The 20,731-nt window shown below is 39.1% G+C and overlaps 1 protein-coding gene across 1 annotated transcript in view; it reads right to left on the reverse strand.

Moving 5' to 3' along the window:
* Window positions 1-15,970, reverse strand: part of LOC124146016 (rho GTPase-activating protein 7-like) — a 242,761-nt gene extending 226,791 nt beyond the window's left edge. The window contains exons 1-2 of the mRNA XM_046516031.2: window positions 15,749-15,970; window positions 4,636-4,903 (exon numbers count right to left, since the gene is read on the reverse strand). The gene's annotated coding sequence lies outside the window, so the exon portion shown is untranslated. The remainder of the gene's footprint in view (window positions 1-4,635; window positions 4,904-15,748) is intronic.
* Window positions 15,971-20,731: the final 4,761 nt, after the last annotated feature.

Below are 20,731 nucleotides of genomic sequence, written 5' to 3' on the forward strand. Positions count from 1 at the left end.
AAAAACAAGCACCTGCTGTGGTACCGTCACTGTTCCCACCACCCGAGGTGTTGACAATGTGTTGGATGGCTTTATACAACTGTTATAATACTCACACATCCTTATTACAAATGTTCAACATGTGATATCTAACTGCCATGTGAAGCAGTGAGAACACTCTCAATGAGCAGGTGATCATTCAGAATTGAGCAGCAGAAAAAAAACCACTGATTCTTTTCAAAAAGACAAAAAGAGTTATATTTATCTTAATGGGGTTGTAGGCTAGCCAAGCAGTTAAAGTGTTCATTCATCAGGCCTGTGTTCCATTCCTTAACTCTCATGTGCCTCCTTCTGGCATCTTATCTTAATGTGCATGATAAGAATGCATATTTTTTTAATCTATTTTATTTTAATCTTGCTTCCTGCCTCTTGGCCAAGAAATTTTGCAAAATTGGACATTAACCAGGACTGGCCTAATTACAGAATAAAATCCTTGAAAATAACAAAATAAGAGTAATATACAATCATAAACTAAAAACAGCTTTCCCATTAGTAATGAAATGATTTAAACTTTTTTTTATCAATCAAGAATTCTATTGTACAAAACATCACATCGGGCAGAATATAGACGCTACAGTAGAACACGGATATAACAAACTACAAGGGACCAGAGAAATCGGTTCGTTATATCCGTTGTTCGTTATACATGTTTTCGCTCGGAAAAGTCCGCCATCTTGGATAAGACAAAACACAATACACGTAATTGCAGTGTTACATGTGAAATCTTCATGGCCTAGTTCAGCTTTGGTCTGCAGTAACGAACCACTAAGTGGAATGTTTTCGCTTCTCATGGCTTGAAACCATTTGAAGAGGGCGTCCTCTACGTCTTGGTGATTGGGAGCCCGTAGCCTCTTCCGGGCAGGGTCAAAGTCAGTCGAGTCGCAGGATTCAAGAATGGATTCTCTCTTCTTCATAATGGTACTTAATGTTGATTATGGAATGTCAAATTCTATTGCAATGTCTTTCAACAGCATAAATAATTCTCAATTTCATAAAATTTATATGTTTAATGTTTGTTTTGCAGACAAGATTACATGTACAGGTAAGATTAACACAATGCAAATTTAACAAGGTTGATCCATCACCGCTGATTATATTGATTCGCCGCTAATTGCGTACAGCCAATTGTCAGTGACACTTGACACTGAGTGAGATTTCTCAGTTCGCTATACACGTCACTAATTAGTGATAGATGGGCTTGTCGGTGATCAGATATCAGTTCGCTGTATCCATTAGTTCGCTGTAGAGAGTTCGTTATATGCATACATTTTATATGAAATTATAAAGGAGATAAATCGGTGATTTTTTAACAGTTCGTTGTATCCGTTCGTTTGCTATATCCGTGTTCGTTATATCCGTGTTCTACTGTACTTATCTCTAAAATTATAATTTAAAAAAAAAAAAAACGGTTGTTAAATTATGTAATAAAAAGGAGCCCATAGACTAGCTCTCTTCATTTTCAGAGTCCCTAAAACTGCAGTAATCTAGACTTGCTAACTATTATAGACTTGCATGGGCTGTATTGGCCATATTTGTGTCAGGGTCTGTATGACAGACTTGGCAGAGTACAACCCAGATACAGTTGGGAGTAAATATAACAGTAAACATAAACGGTTGATAAACATATAATGTACATTATGAATAGAGATATAATATATTATCATTATTATACATGATACATAAAGGTTCATATATATAAATAGTGATCGATGACAAACACATCATGAAATACAGTGGTGGTAAGTCACAATATTTATATTTAGATAAACTTATGTCGTTGTCTAAAAGATAGGTTTTTAATAAACATGTCAGAGAGAATATTTTGCCTTTTTCAAAGCAAGGACTTAAGACAGTTGCAGAAGTGTCTGAAGACATACTTTCTGTACTACAGATTGGACAGGCAGAAGACAGAGTGGGGTGATGGGCCATCTCTGTACACACTGTAACACTTGGACATTAATATCTCGTAAGATGTACAATATAGGTCTGGAGTAAGATAAAATGTCTATGCAAATAAATCCACTGTAGAACAAACAATCTATCACACACGAAATCTGAGTCCAATGCCCTACATTCTCAGACCAGGGCTGACCAACTGACCAGCCCTCTGGGTTACTGAAACCATGTCAGGAGAGGCCCTGTATGGGTAGTTTTTATCCACATCGAGTTCTTGTGAGTTCAATGCTGCTTTAAAAAGTATTTCAGTTATGTCATGGTGTGTCAGCTGGTTGTAGGAGGAGAGGCCAAAGTGATGCAGGTTTTAAATGTTTACCACTTTGGTGAAACCCCCAAACAAGGTATGGTACAAAAAAACTAGAAAACGTATTAAGGTGAATCAGGGATTTTTGACCTTATGATGTCAACCTTGTCTGAATTGTGTTTGACAGCAACAGCCTGTAAATGATGTTTTATGTCACAGCCAGCAAAATCACAGCATTGTCACAGAAATATCACAGAAGTCGGTCAATAACCTGGGCCAGACAAACCAGTGATTGACAGCAAGAGCAACAATCTACTCCGACATGGTACATTTACAAACAACCAGCTGGGGCCAACTTGCTGAAAGAGATCTTAGCGGTATGATTGTCATAAGTCTATGTTATAGTATGGGAATTACAATTGTCGTAGCGTTAAGATCACCTTGTCTAGTAAGTGAACTCAACGAAGTCACATCCTGATTCACTGGTCCTAGTTTCTATAAACTCTTAAGACTAGAGCACTGGGGGGTATCCCGGCCCGGAATCCTGTGTTTCCTAAAAGGGGATGCTGAACATATACAACTCAAAAGAAGTTAAAGAACATTTGATGACATGGCATTACATATTAACTGTAGTAATTTGAAAGATTCAGGTGTTCTTTAACTTCTTTTGAGTAGTTTATGAGGTCCCTGTGCTGATCGTACATGAAAATACAGCCTCCCAAGTAATTCCTTACAGGAGGCTATGTTCTACTGTCTGAAACTCATTTCAAGTCCAGGGCCCACTTGCACAACGCGATCTTAGCGCTAAGACTATCGTAAGCCTATGTTAAAGTATGGGAGTTACGATCATCTTAGAGCTAAGATCGCGTTGTGCAAGTGGGTCCAGGGCTCGTTCCACAAAGTGGTTTTAGTGCTACGATTGTTGTATGTCTATGATAATGTATAGGAGTAACGATAATATTAGCACTAAGATCGCTCTGGTCTAATGTAAAGACTACCATGTATGTAACTGAGACACTGTTACTGTGTACTTAGGGTATTCATCATCTAGTAGACTGAATGCATTGGTTCAATTACTTCCATCAAACTTACCAGGACTGCCAATTTGACGGAGACTAGCACCCCTTTAAAGTTTTAACGATACCGAAGAAATGTTGGAACCCATTTTGGGCCTCTCCAGTCTCTTTCATTGTCTTCAGGTGATGTAAATGTAAAGTAAGTCAGAATGCCACAACTTGATTTATTTCAAAGTGACTTCAATCCCGTTGGCGGAATGATTCAAGGTTTTAGATGTTGTTAGGGGAGTAGGTCATTATTATATGATAACAGCTCCACCATTAAAGGAGTGTTGGGTTGCGGTGAATCAACACTATCAGTTAATAATGTATCGTGTACTATGGAGATGGGTATCCTCTTCTCTGATTATATCTCAGGGTGACTTCATCTTATTACACATCCTTATAATCATGATAATCATAACGACAGGCGCGATAACTCAAATACTTGACACATCTTCGATAAGTGACCTTGATCTTAAATTTGACAAGTAATTTGTAATTTGATATGATTAATGTATCTTTTATCGACTGCACTTAATAGAACAACATATTCAGCTGTTTTGTTGAATTTATCAACGTATTAAAAAGGAAAATATGTGATGATGGAATACAATATCATAATCCCATGATTACATATCATATAATGCAACTTACAGCATGAGTCATAAAGTCGTAACATCAGGAACTATTTGTTGCGAATAACATTGTTCTGTGACGAAAGTGCAAATTCAAAATCAGAGAATTAAAAGCATGATCTGTTAAGGTCTTCAGTTCATAGTGAACTTCATGCAGTTTCATCTTGATCATTATCTAAACTGATATATATATATATACTGAATAATGAACCAGTTGTGTACTAATTTCTGTAGAAAACACTGCTGCCACCCCGTTGAGTGTGCCCAACCATTTTCACTTCTAAGTTGACACGGGTGGCCCAGTCGTCGTCGGCACAATTTGCTGTGTAGAAGTGCGACCCTAAGGCATGCCAGAAACCTATGATCGTGGGTTCAAATCCCGGTTCGGGCTGATTGTGTTTCTAGGTTTGTCAGCACCATTCCTGTGCAAATGGTTTCACCAGAGTGGTAAACGTCTGAGACCTACATCACTTGAGGCTTTCCTCCCACAATAAGCTGACATGCCATAAGATATCTAAAATATTGTTCAAAGTGAACAAGAAACCGAACTCACTCACTTTAACCAACTTCTACAGCAGGTTCGGTGGACTGTGCCATATCTTGAGTAAAGTGGATACATTCCCATAACAATACAACAATATGCTTCCAAATATTTTCCTAAGCGATGCCAATTTATACCACATGTTAGACATGGACAACTTACCTGCAAACTAGATGATCAAAGCCATACTTCCAGTTCTCCATTACATTCAGGTATCCAACTCTTCGACCTGGCAAACACTATGTGAACCATAGAATGTGCAACTGCAGACAAAAGTGCACCTGCGCCCCAAGGGACCTCCAATGGAGGGACCCTTTGTTGTTTTACTTGGTGTTTTTCTTTCTGATTACAACCAGATGGTTCCCATCAATTCCTCAGTTCCTGGGAGTGGTTAATTCCTCAATACACAATGGCAGCTGGTCTGGTCTTTCTGTAATACAAAGTTACACTGACATTAAACAATGTTGCCATACATGGATGTGAGAGGTGATATTGTGCAGTATTACACATGGGTTAGGAAGCAACAAATCTATTCTTCTGCTAATTCTGTATACAACCATTTTTCATGATCTACTTTATTTCTTATTTATGTAAAAACATTGTATAATGAAGTGGGGTATATCACACTAATAACACAAAAATCAGGTGTAAAATGTTAAATGTAATTCCAGTCACACAACTGACCCTAAATTTACTGACATGTTACCAAATACTTTTAAATACAACTTTCAATCAACATTTCACATGGAATTTCTGTATTAAGAGTTGTGAAACAATGCAGGTGTTGAAAATTCTTTCTGAAGGCCTCTGGTCTCCCGGATCTCTTAAAATAAATAAAGGTCTGAAAAGGAATTTTCTCTGGTCCCACTAATTTCTTTCCTTAAATATTAACTTTGTTAAAGTCATAAAAAATAACAACTGATCATTGTTCAACACCTGTTTAATGTTTGGCATGGTTTTTGTCTTTCATTGACACAGTATTTTTTATTTTTCTTGGGGTTGAACAATGAGTTTGTATGACTACCCACATTACTTCATTTGAAACCAAATCGAAACAGAGTAGACATGTTGCTTGTTGATCTCTAATGTTTGACTGCCAACCTTGTCTTCCGAGTATGGGGTGGGTGGGAAATGTTTGACCATGATGAACAGCATGTACCGATACTTGAATACTGACCGGAGGCTTCGTCAAAATATCGGATTATCAAAATTTCTGATTGACCAATTTCAGTAACAGTACCAAATAAAAACAGCTCCATATTTCAAACACTTCATTTCAGCGTAATTTTGATGGTCAAACCAAATGCAGACATTTCTTTGCAACACCAGTGAATGAAATGGGCTGGTCGATCAGACTTTTTATGAATAAATTATTTAGTCCCATTAATAAATGCACCGGTTCAGTGACCATGGACCTGTGCATTTTTTAATAATATATCTCCCAACCCAATGTTAAAATCATATACCTGGAACACATAATCAAATTTGTGTTTTTCATCTCAACTTTCAGTCAGAGTTGAACACCTGCCAGGACATGTTATGAATATAGTTTTCAGTCTTCATCATCAATCAACAAAAAAGAATTATTAAAAATTGTCCTGGGTCACCTCACGTATGACCAAACAATTCCAACAGGAAATCAATGTTAAAAAACATCTGATGCTGGAGCAGGCAGAGATATGATCTGTGTATACATCATAGTGAGAGCCATGGGGGGTTCCGAGGTTCCGCCTTTTTAAAATTACACACACACACACCTGTCTTTGAATTTTCCACCCAAAATAATACATATATTACAACATATTCATTTTTGCCTGGTCATAAAAAAATCAGTCCTAAGGGGGAATATAGTTTCTTTTGAAAAGTTTTCGGTCTTTCATATTTTATTATTGGGGTCAGAGATGGCTCAGTCACGTATGAAGCTGCAATTTGCTCTGCAGAGCTGCATCCATTTATTTATTTCCTTCTTGTTTGTCAGCACCATACACATGTAATGTGCATGTAGGTTTCACCTAAGAGGTAAACATCTAAGACCCTGCATCAATTTCGGGTTTTCCTCACATCTTAAACTCAATGACACACTCACTGAGACAGAGCTCCAGATAAGCTGCGTATCTGCGTAAAATACGCATCAGAAATGCAGAAATACGCAGTAAAATCAAATCAAAGTGTATCAAATACGCACCGAACATTACAGATACGCTACAAAATAAAACTTGTGCGTATCATCAAAATATTGTGAAGTAACCCTGCGTATTCGATTAGCAAATCAGCAACTTATTTTGAAATTATAAACGGGCATTCCGTCAACCTTGCCAACGTCCACGATGACAGTTACATCATGATCATTTGCCATCACACTTTCTTGTGGAAGTATTGTGGTATTTTGAGTCCTATAAAGCTCTCGAACCCACACGAAACTAGTTTGCAGGGCCTAGATGAATAGTGTTTTTAAATATTTAACTTAAATACCCACATGTGTAAAAACTAGTGCGTAACAGAAATTTGAATACCCAGATAGAATTACTGATACCCAATGATTTAAAATGCATGGGTAAAATACCCACAACACCAAAAGCTTATCTGGAGCTCTGCTGAGATGATATACACTTTGTCGTGGCCTCATCGCACCTGCCTTCATACAGGCTGACAGCCTTATAGGAGAGGGGTTGATACCTCTTGATACAGATCTGTGTGGGCCATGGCAGAACTCTGTCTGAGGACAACCAGCACCAAGGAGTGACAAATTCTAATTTCCTGTTTCAGAACTTTGAAGTGTCAAGCTGCCCACAGCAAGTGGATCTGTCTGTTTGGAAGCTAGATTAGAGAGTTGATCACACATGAAACTTCAGGAAAGAGCTTCTGAAGTAATGTAATCATATTTCAAAGAACTGAAACAGGACAGAAACTGTGGCTCATCCAGGCTTGGACTATTCGATGTTCTGAGGTCTGGTACCTATTTACGACATGAAATCGTCTGTGTAATTTCGGTAAATTGCTAAAATATACAATATAAAATTTGAAGTAGCACAAACTAGAAGTAGTCTAACCGAAACCGAGTACCCAAGTTACCCATCACAGCCCTAACCAGCAGTGATGTTTCAGGGATCTGAACCCAATTTGCTAGGACTGCCACATTGCTTGAGTCTAGTCCCCCTTTAAAACAGGGAAGTTCAACAGTATCTTTAGGCTTAAAAAAAAAAAGAAGAAGAAAGTTTCTCAGGCACTTGTGCGCCAATATAAATCCTGTGTTTCAGTCAGTTTTATTGCCAATAAAAAAAATTATTTTTCAAATTTCAAACATGAAGCTTATGCTGTTGTTCACATAAATGACATGCTTGACAACAAATGTTGTATTAAAGAAAAGTTAAATGTGTCCTCAGATTTGTTTTTCATATTCTTAGTGGGAATATCCACATGAGGACTTGAACCCAGACCTAGATCATTTCCAGCTAACACACTGTCCACTGTGCCACAAACTCATTCAAATGCCTACCATGTTTCAAATAAGGCTTACATGTATGAAAACAACTTTAACCTTTGTGCTTTTGACTTTCTTTCCCAGTTTAGAACAGTTTAACTTTGTAAATGCCATGACAAGGCAGGGACCATTATCACATCAGTGACCTCTGTGGTATGGATGTTTTATAGCTCGGCCAGGATGTATATAATTCTGTCAGGATAATGGTCATTGCTTTGAAACATTACCATTTTTTTTAGACAATAATTTTTTTCGTAATCACATAAAATCAATTTTAATTTGTGAGAATTGAATGCAACGCCTATCCAATTTCATCCCATAAACAGTTAAATTTCAATTAGACTAATGCTTTATGGGAAAATTATGACCACTTACGTCCTTGTCAAGGTCTTGACAGTTTTATTTGATGGTTATATATGTCCATTGCAACACAAACTATCTGATATGTCACACGGGGGTTCCTATTAAAGCTGGTATATGCATAATGGATTTCATTCATTTACTCAATGCTCCATGAAAAAGACTACAATTCCTACAAGCTGATATATCTAAAAACATTTACATGTATTAAATTATCATGGCCCTTTCTTCTTTCTCTCCCTCTCCTTTTATAAAAATTATAAATAGAAATATGTTCTATATCCAACAAAACCATTACAACTTGCTTATAAATAAAAATGCAATGTTTATTTCTAACACAGCATTTCAATTGATCAATTCGTCACATTGAATGAGTAGAATGAGTTAAAAGCAGCATTAAACCCAACTCACTCACTCACTCACTCCTTTAAGGGGCAATATTAACATTTCTGAGTTCTATCTTTCTCTGGTAATGAGTGAGTTTAATCAACGATCCTGATGTCAAATGACCCACGGGTTTGGCTGATTTTATATGGTGATACCTGTACAAAGTAGGGTTAATTGGGACAATTTCTGGGGCCATAATGTCCATGCCTTGGACTGTCTTCATTGCATAGATTTGTTGCTTGTCTTTGAAAGCATTTAGAAGTGATACACATGAGAAAGAGAATTTATGGATGTCAACGTCTTTATTGTGAGGAACACAACGTTTTGGAGTATATGCTTACTCCTTCATCAGGTGAATCATATACTCTGAAACGTTATGTTCCTCATAATGTAGAAGATGACATCCATAAATTCTCTTCCTTATTTGTTTCTTGTTTAAACAAGCTGTCAGTAATATTCCAGGTATATGAAATATTTGAGTCAGGACCAGACAATCCAGTGATTATGAGTATAGATCCAACCTGTTATACTACGATGGCACTGGGCCTGACTGTCCAAAATAGGTTGTTGGGGACCTATTTTAACTTAATCCCTTATTTAGCTGTGACCTCTGAGTTCAAAACTTAAATTGTGTTGCACCATGCTGATCTGATCAACAAAAGCAATATGCATATCTGATAACCCCTGGGTATTCCGTATAAGAATAGGTCCCCAGTAACCTATGCTGGTTTTGTCCTGGGGATTCAGCGTTAGAATAGGTCCCCAGTAACCTATGCTTGTCTCCTCCTGGAATCTAGCTTAGAATAGGTCTCCAGAAACCTATGCTTGTCTCCCTGTGGGGATTTCTGGGTTAGAATAGGTCCCCCAGCAAACTATGCTTGTCTTCTCATGGGGATAACCCCCGGCAGGATTTCAGGTTAGAATAGGTCCCCAGAAACGTATGCTTGTCTCCCTGTGGGGATTTCTGGGTTAGAATAGGTCCCCCAGCAAACTATGCTTGTCTCGTCCTGGGGATTCGACATTAAAATAGGTCCCAGAAACCTATGCTTGTCTCCCTGTGGGGATTCCAGGTTAAAATAGGTCTCCAGAAACCTATGCTTGTCTCCCTGTGGGGATTCCTGGTTAAAATAGGTCTCCAGAAACCTATGCTTGTCTCCCTGTGGGGATTCCAGGTTAAAATAGGTCTCCAGAAACCTATGCTTGTCTCCCTGTGGGGATTCCAGGTTAAAATAGGTCTCCAGAAACCTATGCTTGTCTCCCTGTGGGGATTCCAGTTTAAAATAGGTCTACAGAAACCTATGCTTGTCTCCCTGTGGGGATTCCAGGTTAAAATAGGTCCCCAGCAACCTATGCTTGTCTCCCTGTGGGGATTCCGGGTTAAAATAGGTCCCCAGCAACCTATGTTTACAAGATGGGTAAATGGTTTGGACAGTCAGGCCCAGTGCCATCAAAGTATAACAGGTTGGATCTATACTCATAATCACTGGATTGTCTGATCCTGTCTCGAATATTTTATATTCCTGGAATATTACTGACAGCTGGTTTAAACAAGCAACAAATATATACAATGAAGACAATCCAAGGCATGGACATTATGGCCCCAGAAATTGTCCCAATTAACCCTACTTTGTACAGGTATCACCATACAAAATCAGCTGAACCCGTGGGTCATTTGTCATCAGGATTGTTGAATAAACTCACTCATTACCAGAGTGAGTGAGTGAGTTGTGTTTAACACTGCTTTTAACAGTATTCCAGTTATATCACGGCGAGTCAGCTTAATGTTGAAGGAAAGCCCGAAGTGATGCAGGTCTCAGACGTTTACCACTTTGGTGAACCCCACGAGCACGGGTATGGTGCTGACAAACCTAGAAACATAATTGAGGCGAACCAGCATTCGAACCCACAATCATAGGTTTCTGGTGTGCCCAAGGGACGCAACTCTGCACAGCGAATCACGGCGCCTTAGACAACTGGGCCACCCTTAAAAAAAGGAGAAGTCATAATTACATCTCTCATAGCCCAAAATAATTAATCTGATTCAGCAATTTAGCCCTTGTCAAGACTAATTCCTGCAACATGTCGGTTTGACGTGGCCTCTTCATTTGGCCTTTAAATGCATCGCACACATACTGCTCATGTGCTGTGGATATTTATGCTTCAGTTTTTGTATATTGAGATAAACTTCTTTGCATGTCGTTTTGGGTGTCCCCTACATCTCAATTTCAAAAAGGAATGAGCAATTATCGTATCAAATCCCGTCGAACATACTTTTACCCCCAATAACATTAGAATCAAGAAACTCATTTCCTTTGACATTTTCAGGAGTTCTTTTGGATGGTTTTTGTTTGACGCTGCAAATATTTCTGATTTGAGAAAAATGGTGAATTTCTTGATGCTGATCGTTCATCTTTCAGGTATAATCATACATTTCATAAACAAATAGTCCTTTATCGACAATCAGGACAAACACCAAGTGTACCTATGAAAATATTATCCCTCATTTGATCCAGACATGTAGGGGGATGATTCAACTCATTATCATGGATCTTGTCGTGTTCAAGTTTAATAATATAACCAGTTCTACAAAAAACAATCTAAAGAAAATGTCTTTTTTGTATGGTACGTCCATGATGATTTCTTGATTCATAATATAAACAAATTGTTGATAAAACACTCTGAAACTCAAATTAGGGAGGAACCTTTATTTTCAATTAATTTATTAAATAATCAATTTATCTTCACTCCAAATACACAATGGTAACATTAAAAAAACCCATAGATTTAACAAATGTTATTTGATTCCCTTTGTTTGCAAGAAATCTAACATGGATACAATGTGTGAAGCCCATTTTCTGGTGTCCCCCACCATGATATTGCTGAAATATTACTAAAAGTGGCTTTAAACCATACTCTCTCACTCACTTCACTCCATGAAATCTAGTGTTAGTTATTTCCCATCAATCAACATCTTCATTAACTGTTTACCTAGAGTTGCAAAAATCTATAGAGCAATAATTATAAGTTTTAATAATAAGTTCTAGATTATGTAAATAATAAGAACAAGTTGTCCCTATAAGAGGACCCATGAAGATTCCGGGGTAGAATAGGTCTTCAGTAACCCATACTTGCCGTAAAAGGCGACTATGCTTGTCGTACAAGGCGACTAACGGGATCCGGTGGCAAGGCTCACTGGCTTGGTTGATTCATGTCATCGATCCCAATTGCGTGGATCGACGCTCATGATATTAATCACTGGATTGTCTGGTCCAGACTTGATTATTTACAGACCGCCGTCATATAGCTGGAATATTGCTGAGTGCAGCGTTAAACAACAAACCAACCAACCAACCCTATTAAGAGACTGGCGTCCCCTGTACAGTCCACATATCTAGACTTGCCTATTTGGAGGATAGACTTACTACACATCCATGGATTTTTCTTTCAGTGCAGCCTTGGAGCAAGACTTGTGTTTATCAAAAGAAATCTGTTCTCAGGGTACAGTTGTCTTCCTGTAAGACCTGCAATGTTGACTACCGTTTAGTCCCAGAAATAAAGGGATCTTGTTTAAAAATACATATCTACAAAATAATCCAAATGGAGCTCAGAACATAATGCTTAATTTCAGGAGAAAGGGGATCTTGATTTGTGAAAAATATTTTAGACATGAATGAGTGAGTGATTAAGGTTTTACGCCGCTTTTAGCAATATTCCAGCATTATCACGGCGGGGGACACCAAAAATGGGCTCACACATTGTACCCATGTCGGGAATCGAACCCGGGTCTTCGGCGTGACGAGCGAACACTTAAACCACTAGGCTACCCGACCACCCCTATTCTAGACATGAGTTGGGATTATTTTGTAATTTCTTCTCTTGGGTCTGGGAGACGGAAACATGCAATGATAAGCATCTGTATATCACAATACATCGAGTGCAAGCAGGGGACACTAAGAATGGGCTTCACACATTGTACCCATGTGGGGAATGAAGTCATCTTCAGCTGAAAGGGAAGACCTAAAGTTAGGATTCCATAGGTATGGATTCTTATGCAGAATGCAGCAAAATATGAAAACAAAGTAAAATTGATTACACAATTCTATACGCCCGGATGCGGATGCGATTGAGAGATTCTGCCACATCCGCACATAAACTGTGGGAAACCCTGAAAGTGATGTCATTATTGAAGTCTATACCACATACAAAAGTCCCCAACATAAAACAGCACATGTGCAAATTGGTCTCTGGTCAACCTGCAGTATTGCAAAAACTATTCTCCCCCCTACTGTAACTCTTTGACCAGGCTACTGTAGGCTCCCTGTGGAGCCGTGTTTGTCAATATGTTGTGGACCCACCAGCTGTTCTTTTTCTTCTTCTTTTTGACTGCAATAATTAATATGCCATGGTGATAACTATGATAACTCTGCAACCTGGACAAAGTTTGGAGCTTATGATGTTCTCAGCAAATAACTCAGAGGAAACTAACAAAATTGTATCGCTAACCTATAAATGGGTTCGCAGAAAACTCATTCCACGTAAGAATCTGTACCTATGGAATTCTAGCTTTAACCATTGAGCTTCTCCACCACACATAGGTCTGTAACAGAGACTTAATGAGTCAGTGACTTATGACTTGGGTACATGTCTTAACCCTGTGAAGATATCAACCCTCATTATGATATCATTTGTTTCCTATCACAGCCCCACAGAAATGTTTTCAGGAACCCAGTGTCAATATTCAGAACCAGACACCAGAAAAGAACATCTATCCAGCATGAAGAAACTCAACTTGACATGCAACATTCAAATAACTCCCTCCATAGCTCCTATTTCACCTGTGTTGACACATGTCAGGAACTATACTATTTACCTGAGGACAGTGGTCGGATATTCAGACAACTCAAATTGTGTATGAAATACTCATGTATAAAATGGATTTAGTCCGTGTGTAACTGAAACACATTATATACTCCATATCAATATCATTAAACAAATAAATTGTGTTTCAACTAAGCTGGTGGGTAGGCTAAGGTTCATTGATGGGGTTTAGTAATGAGAGACAGTTGTCCCAGCAGTAGTATATGCAAACACAGGTTGACACATGGTAACCTGTGCCCTGTGATCACAGCCAGTATACATCACAGTCAAGACCACCTACGAGAGAGGTGTTGATGTCGTGCAACAACACTTAATTCTTGTTTTTGTGTTGTATTAAGTTTTTCATGCTGCGCCATTGAAAGGAAAAACATGTAAAATGATGGTCTATGCTCTGTGGTCCCAAGCCAATTTCAAGGCTAGATCTAGACAAGCTTAGAGCACTGTGTGCAACTGAGACATTGTCTCTGTGTAATGGGGGTAACTGGTCAATCTTAGACTACATACAAAAAAAATGGAGAAAGAAGGTGCGTATTGACTTACTTTAATCTAATATCCTAAGACTGACAATTGGCCCAAGCACAATCCCTGCTTAAAGATATGGTTAGCATTGACATAGCTAGTGTATTGTTTTATATGTGCTGTCAAGGTACAAATGACAGTTCTCTGGTGGCCAAGCGGTCTAAGGTGCTGCTATTTGCTGTGCGGAGTTGTGTCCCTTAGTTGAAAGGATCTGCTGAAGATGGGTTTGAATCCATATTGTGATGGGTTTGCATTGTAGCGATGAAGGGAATTGAACCCTGATTTTTTCATGACTAGCAAATGCTTACCCAATGGGCTACCCAACCGGCACTGCAACAGGTCTTAGACATTTACTATTTTGTAAAAAACCTACAGTTATGGTGCTGACAGACCAAGGATCATAACAGGAATGATTTGGGGATTCAAACCACTGGATCCTGTCTCATCAAAGGGATGCAACTCTGTAAAGTGAATTCCAACACCTATTACTGTTGGCCCACCTGTGCCCAAGTAACCATAAAGACCTACAAGCAAAAGAATGGCGTGATGAAATAAAAATGATTCAATTACATGACATACTGAGATACACCCATTCCCCTAACATGAAATCCCCCACAGCATTTAAGAGGCAGGTATCCCTTTCCTCATTCACCCCAAAAATGCCCACAACACAGGATGCACAGGATCTTAATTCAAGAATTAATCGTTTGGGTGAACCCACCTCTGGATCACTTTACACCAGCAGGTGCAAGAACAACAACAGTTCATCCACCCATCTCATCCCCTTCCCATATCAACATCCGACAGATCCCCTGTGCAAAATATGATAGAGCGAACATGGGCTTATTACGACATTGTACATACCAGGGCACTTTGTCGCTGAGCCCTCGACAGAAAAAGTTAATGCACTGAGAGTTGCTGTAAGGCCATGCAACAACACAGGTAGTTGTTGAGATAGGGCTGTGAAGGTAGCTACGCAGGAATGTCGCCACTTGAAACTGTCAAACTGTAGTCCTACTATCATACAAAAAACATTTGTCTCCTCCAAGTGAGAGATTTTATGATTATATTACAAATACTCCAGCGATAAGTAGTCCACAACAGAAAGAAACTTCACAGATTTTCTAAGTAATAGCATCATGAAAGAAACTGCTCCCTAAATCTAAATTTAGTTCAGTAAATATACAAAACATTCATTTTTTCAATTGCTTTTAAATAAGATTTGAGAGTTTATTGACGCAACCACTTAAAAACAGATGCCAAGTCAACAGTCAACAGAAATAACTTTTTATTAAGTGATCCATTGTATTGTAAAAAAAAGATAATTCCTTTCTGAGTCAATATTAATGTTGTACCCTTAACTTCTCATGGTCATGAGTTTGGAAACTATTTTTATGATTAAGATCCATAATTTTACAACATCCAATAAAAAAATCTTATGATCAACTGAAAATCCATATGACTGATAAGTTGTTTCACAATCTTATTAAACTTGATATTACCAAAATATTCATTACACTGATTTATGCTTTCAGAGGTTAATATTTGCAGTGCAGAACAAACCCCAGTCAGACAAGACCTATAAACCCTGTTACCATTAATAAAACAGTTCTTGTTGAATCCTTTCAAGCTGCTAACAAGTTAACTCACCTTGTTAACGAGCAAGCTGTCCCCCGGGCAGGTGAGCGAAATTGTGTAGCTCCTCGAAAGACACCAGGTGAGTGGCACAAGGAAAGAGGAGATGCTCGAAAGCTCTTAAAATAATGGCAGGATCATTTATCACTCCTGTCATTATCATACGATTAACCCAGCTAGCCCCATCTTTCTGAGCGAGGCGATCTCGCTCTGGACCACCAGCCTGTCTCCTGTATTCATACACACGTTTAGAAACGGGAGGCCTTGGCGAGACTTCAGTGTACGCAAAGCATGCTCAAGTACGAAGATTTTTATTGACAACTCAGAAGAAAATTACCGTAATGTAACACCCTGTATGACAGACATGCTGCAATCAGTTGTGAGGAAACTATCTTGCTACCCTTCGTGGATAGGGTGGAACTGACACATATCATGACAGACATTATTATCTTCATAATCAAACACGATTAAATTCAAACATATGGTTGTCAAGCATTTCAACATGGAAATCATGTACATGTAAGTGCGTAGTATAGGCCACATCTATCACTTGCAACAGAAATAGCAACTTGCTTCGTATTGCATTTTCCGTGCAGAAATGTCGTTTTTTTGCATCCGTTAAGGAGGATAACACCTGTATGTTGCGGATCCTGGCTCCAATATGCAGTAAATATTCACAGAGCATGGAGGCGCTTGAGAGTAAGTTACACCAACTTGTTGATCTAAGAGTTGAGATGCTCAGGACCTCCGTCTAACCTAACTACAGCACTTCCCGTTCAGACTATTCTCTACAACAAACCCTGTGTGGGTTCTTGAAGAAGTCCCCAGTACCTCATGCAAGCTGTAAGAGGCAAATGAACTGAGGATTGAGTGGTTATAATTTATGACCTGCATCTGTTCCACAAAGCAGAGTTATAGTTCTACATTTGTTGTAAGTGTGTGATAAAGTGAGCTCTCGTTGTGAAGCAGGACCCTGGAGGAGTGTGTGTTGTTGTTGTGGATGTCATCATCCCCCAATGGGGTTGCTCCTGGCTCATGCTATCAAGAACTGGTTTGTCTGGTCCAACCTTATCCTTTAAGTGAGTGAGTGAGTATGATTTTACACAGCTTTTAGCAATATTCCAGCAATATCACGGCTGGGGACACCAGAAATTGGCTTTACACTTTGTACCCATGCATGTGGGGAATTGTGATGAGCGAGTGCTTTAACCACTAGGCTACCTCACTGTCCCCCTTATCCTGAGTGAGTGAGTGAGTGAGTGAGTGAGCTAGCGATTGAGCAAGCAAAATCTCAGTGACCTGTAAATGACCCAGGCAACCAGTGGTAGATAGCATGAACAACAAAGTAAGAGCAATGATCCACATTGCTGGGGTACAATGACCCACAATCAGGACACACTCTCATCCTCATTTGTTGGGTTTTAACAGCATGGAGAACTTGGGACTATTTTCTGGCCAGTGATATCCCTGGAGACCTGGTTTCAAGCCAGTGGATAAGGCTCACTATAACAACATAAAGTCTTGGATTGCAATCAGTCTCACAAAATGTCCTTTCACTAAATCAAAGCCATACATGGGCATTGCCAAACACGAAAAAATAAAGTCAGTGGGTGTCTGGACTCAATAAAGATTTTGACTTTAATATCTGCTTCAGGTGAGCTACAGTTACAGCTCTCTGTTTTCTACTAGGACATCATTTTTATTATCCAGTCTGTAAGATAAAGGCATAATTCATTCAATTTGTGGTTAAATGCAATTTTCACTCCTCCTATATGACAAATTTGACATAATAATTAAACTCGGATTCTAAATACGCAGAATATTAACACAATAATGTCAATCTGATCAGTTTATCCACTATCTTCTCCTTGGTTGGTAGATAACAAAGCGATATCACACACTTGGGCCACACAACCTTGTAAATCCTTCTCATCCAGTCATTGGACACAATAACAGGTTCCAGGGATCATGAGACCCAAACCTAAGACTGAATAAAGCTTCTATTACAGCCTGGTAATGAATACATCTAATTTTATGAATAGACACACACTTTGATACTTGAATTACCTTTTATAAAACATCCCAGAGAGCAGTGTAAAGGTGACAGTCTTATAAGTATCACAAACAAATATATTCACAGCAGGAGATTGTTGGTAGAGTCATGATGCAATGTCTGCACTCATTTTAAGATCATGTTCAATGCAGTGTTCACAGGGATTAAACATTGATGCACCAGATAATGTTTAATACAGCATGCTCCATGAATAGAGTCACAGCATTGTGAGAAAAAAGTGGATAAGTCTCAAATACTGACCATCAATGGATCTATCTTACTCAAGTTGGTTGGTTTGTTGTTTAACACCGCACTCAGCAATATTTCAGCTATATGATGGTGGTCTGTAAATAATCGAGTCTGGACCAGACAATCCAGTGATTAATATCATGAGCATCGATCCACGCAATTGGGATTGATGACATGCATCAACCAAGTCAGCGAGCCTGACCACCCGATCCCGTTAGTCGCCTTTTACGACAAGCATAGTCGCCTTTTACGGCAAGCATGGGTTGCTGAAGACCAGTCTACCCCGGATCTTCACGGGTCTATCTTTCTCAAGGCCAGACTTTGTCTATTTCTTGATTTACAGATCGCTTTTCTGAAAAAAGTAGGTCAGTGGAAAAAAACAAAAGAGATATTTGAGATTTATGTTTCTTTTCCCGCCAAGGTACATGCACATGTACGCAGTGTTTGCGAAGTCAACTATCTCAGCCCTGCAGATTTACAGTTTGGGAGCACATTTTTCTGGTGAACATTGAAGATGCATTTGGTGGGATGAAGGACAATAGCAATTTCAGATACTGTCAACATGTTTTACATGTATTGTCAATGAATAGCTTGTGGTAGTCACGATATGGCTGAAATACTGCCGATGTGACTTAAAATGTACCCACCCTTTCACAATCACACGTGAGGAATGAGAATGAGAATGAGTCCCTAGTGCTTTTAAAAGGCGAATCAGTGTCTTCTACAAAATGTAGTGAGTGAGTGAGTATGGTTTTACGCCGCTTTTAGCAATATTCCAGCAATATCACGGCGGGGGACACCAGAAATGGGCTTCACACAATGTACCTAAGTCGGGAATCGAACCCGGGTCTTTGGCGTGACGAGTGAACGCTTTAACCACTAGGCTACCTGATCGCCCCTCTACAAAATTTAATATAGACAAGAAAATATAGACTGTCATGTAAATGTTTTGTCTTGTAGGGGCGCTTAAAAAGATTACTTGCAGACTGGTCTAAATACAAAAGTTGGTAGGCTCTACTGGAAGAGGGCATTGAATACGGCAAATACGGTACTGACAGTAAAGAAATATTTGAAAGAATGACAAAAACTTAAAGTTAGCCATCATTCTGAACAAAGCAACACATATCTTGTGACCTTCCCAGTTGAAACAACAGAACATACAAAGAGTTCAAAGAATGCAAAGACAATGACATTTTGCTAAGGGGAAACAAAACAAAGATAAAAGATACAACAGGGCCCAAGACTGAGACATATTGCCTCCATGCCGGTCTAGGTGACCCTGACCGAAAGCGCCCAGTTGCATACATCATTCCTCACAACTAATTAACAAGGAAAGGGTGACCAGCAAAATTTCAAGTAAATACAGAATCATAAAAAAATCTAACTCCCTCAAATCAAATGTGTCTGACTACTACAAAACAGGAAATTACAGAGGTGACAAAGGAGCCGAGCATCTCCTTAGCATGGTTCTGGAGAGTTTCCACCACAAAGGGATGAGGGCATGCTGATTCAAGGGTACTGATTTGTATTTGTATTTATGATCTGGTCTAGCAAATATCTCACTAGAGAGCAAAGCCAAACCTGGTCCAGGAAATGTCTCACCCAACACTAAAACTACAATCTGGTCCAGGAAATGTCTCACCCAACACAACACTACAGTCTGGTCCAGGAAATGTCTCACCAAACACAACACTACAGTCTGGTCCAGGAAATGTCTCACCCAACACTAACACTATACTCTGGTCCAGGAAATGTCTCACCCAACACTAACACTACAATCTGGTCCAGAAAATGTCTCACCCAACACTAACACTACAATCTGGTCCAGGAAATGTCTCACCCAACACTAACACTATACTCTGGTCCAGGAAATGTCTCACCCAACACTAACACTACAATCTGGTCCAGAAAATGTCTCACCCAACACTAACACTACAATCTGGTCCAGGAAATGTCTCACCCAACACTAACACTACAATCTGGACAGGAAATGTCTCACCCAACACTCACACTACAATCTGGACCAGGAAATGTCTCACCCAACACTAACACTACAATCTGGTCCAGGAAATGTCTCACCCAACACTAACACTACACTCTGGTCCAGTAAATGTCTCACCCAACACAACACTACAATCTGGACCAGGAAATGTCTCACCCAACACTAACACTACAATCTGGTCCAGGAAATGTCTCACCCAACACTAACACTACAATCTGGTCCAGGAAATGTCTCACCCAACACTAACACTACAATCTGGACCAGGAAATGTCTCACCCAACACTCACACTACAATCTGGACCAGGAAATGTCTCACCCAACACTAACACTACAATCTGGTCCAGGAAATGTCTCACCCAACAGCAACACTACAGTACAGTCCAGTAAATGTCTCAGAAAAAGGAGAAAAAGAAATTGAAGAAAAAGAAGAAACCTTTATTGCTCACAAACACCCACAGAAATTCAGGGTACAAAGCATGAACATGACTAGTTATAAACTTTTGAAACATACAATGTTACAGAAAAAATGATGTGTTAAGGTCTAGACAAGAGATGCAGATTTTCTTTGCATTAACATTTTGTAAATGAAAGAGGACATCATTTTTGCAAAAGGCACTGGTGGATATAGAAGTATTTTAAGTGATATTGGATGTAAAGCTAATTTCTTAAGTCATCAATAGGAAGTAAACAGGCT

This window comes from Haliotis rufescens, unplaced genomic scaffold (assembly GCF_023055435.1).
Source record: "Haliotis rufescens isolate VD_foot unplaced genomic scaffold, xgHalRufe1.0.p SCAF_7, whole genome shotgun sequence".
NCBI lineage: Eukaryota > Metazoa > Mollusca > Gastropoda > Lepetellida > Haliotidae > Haliotis > Haliotis rufescens.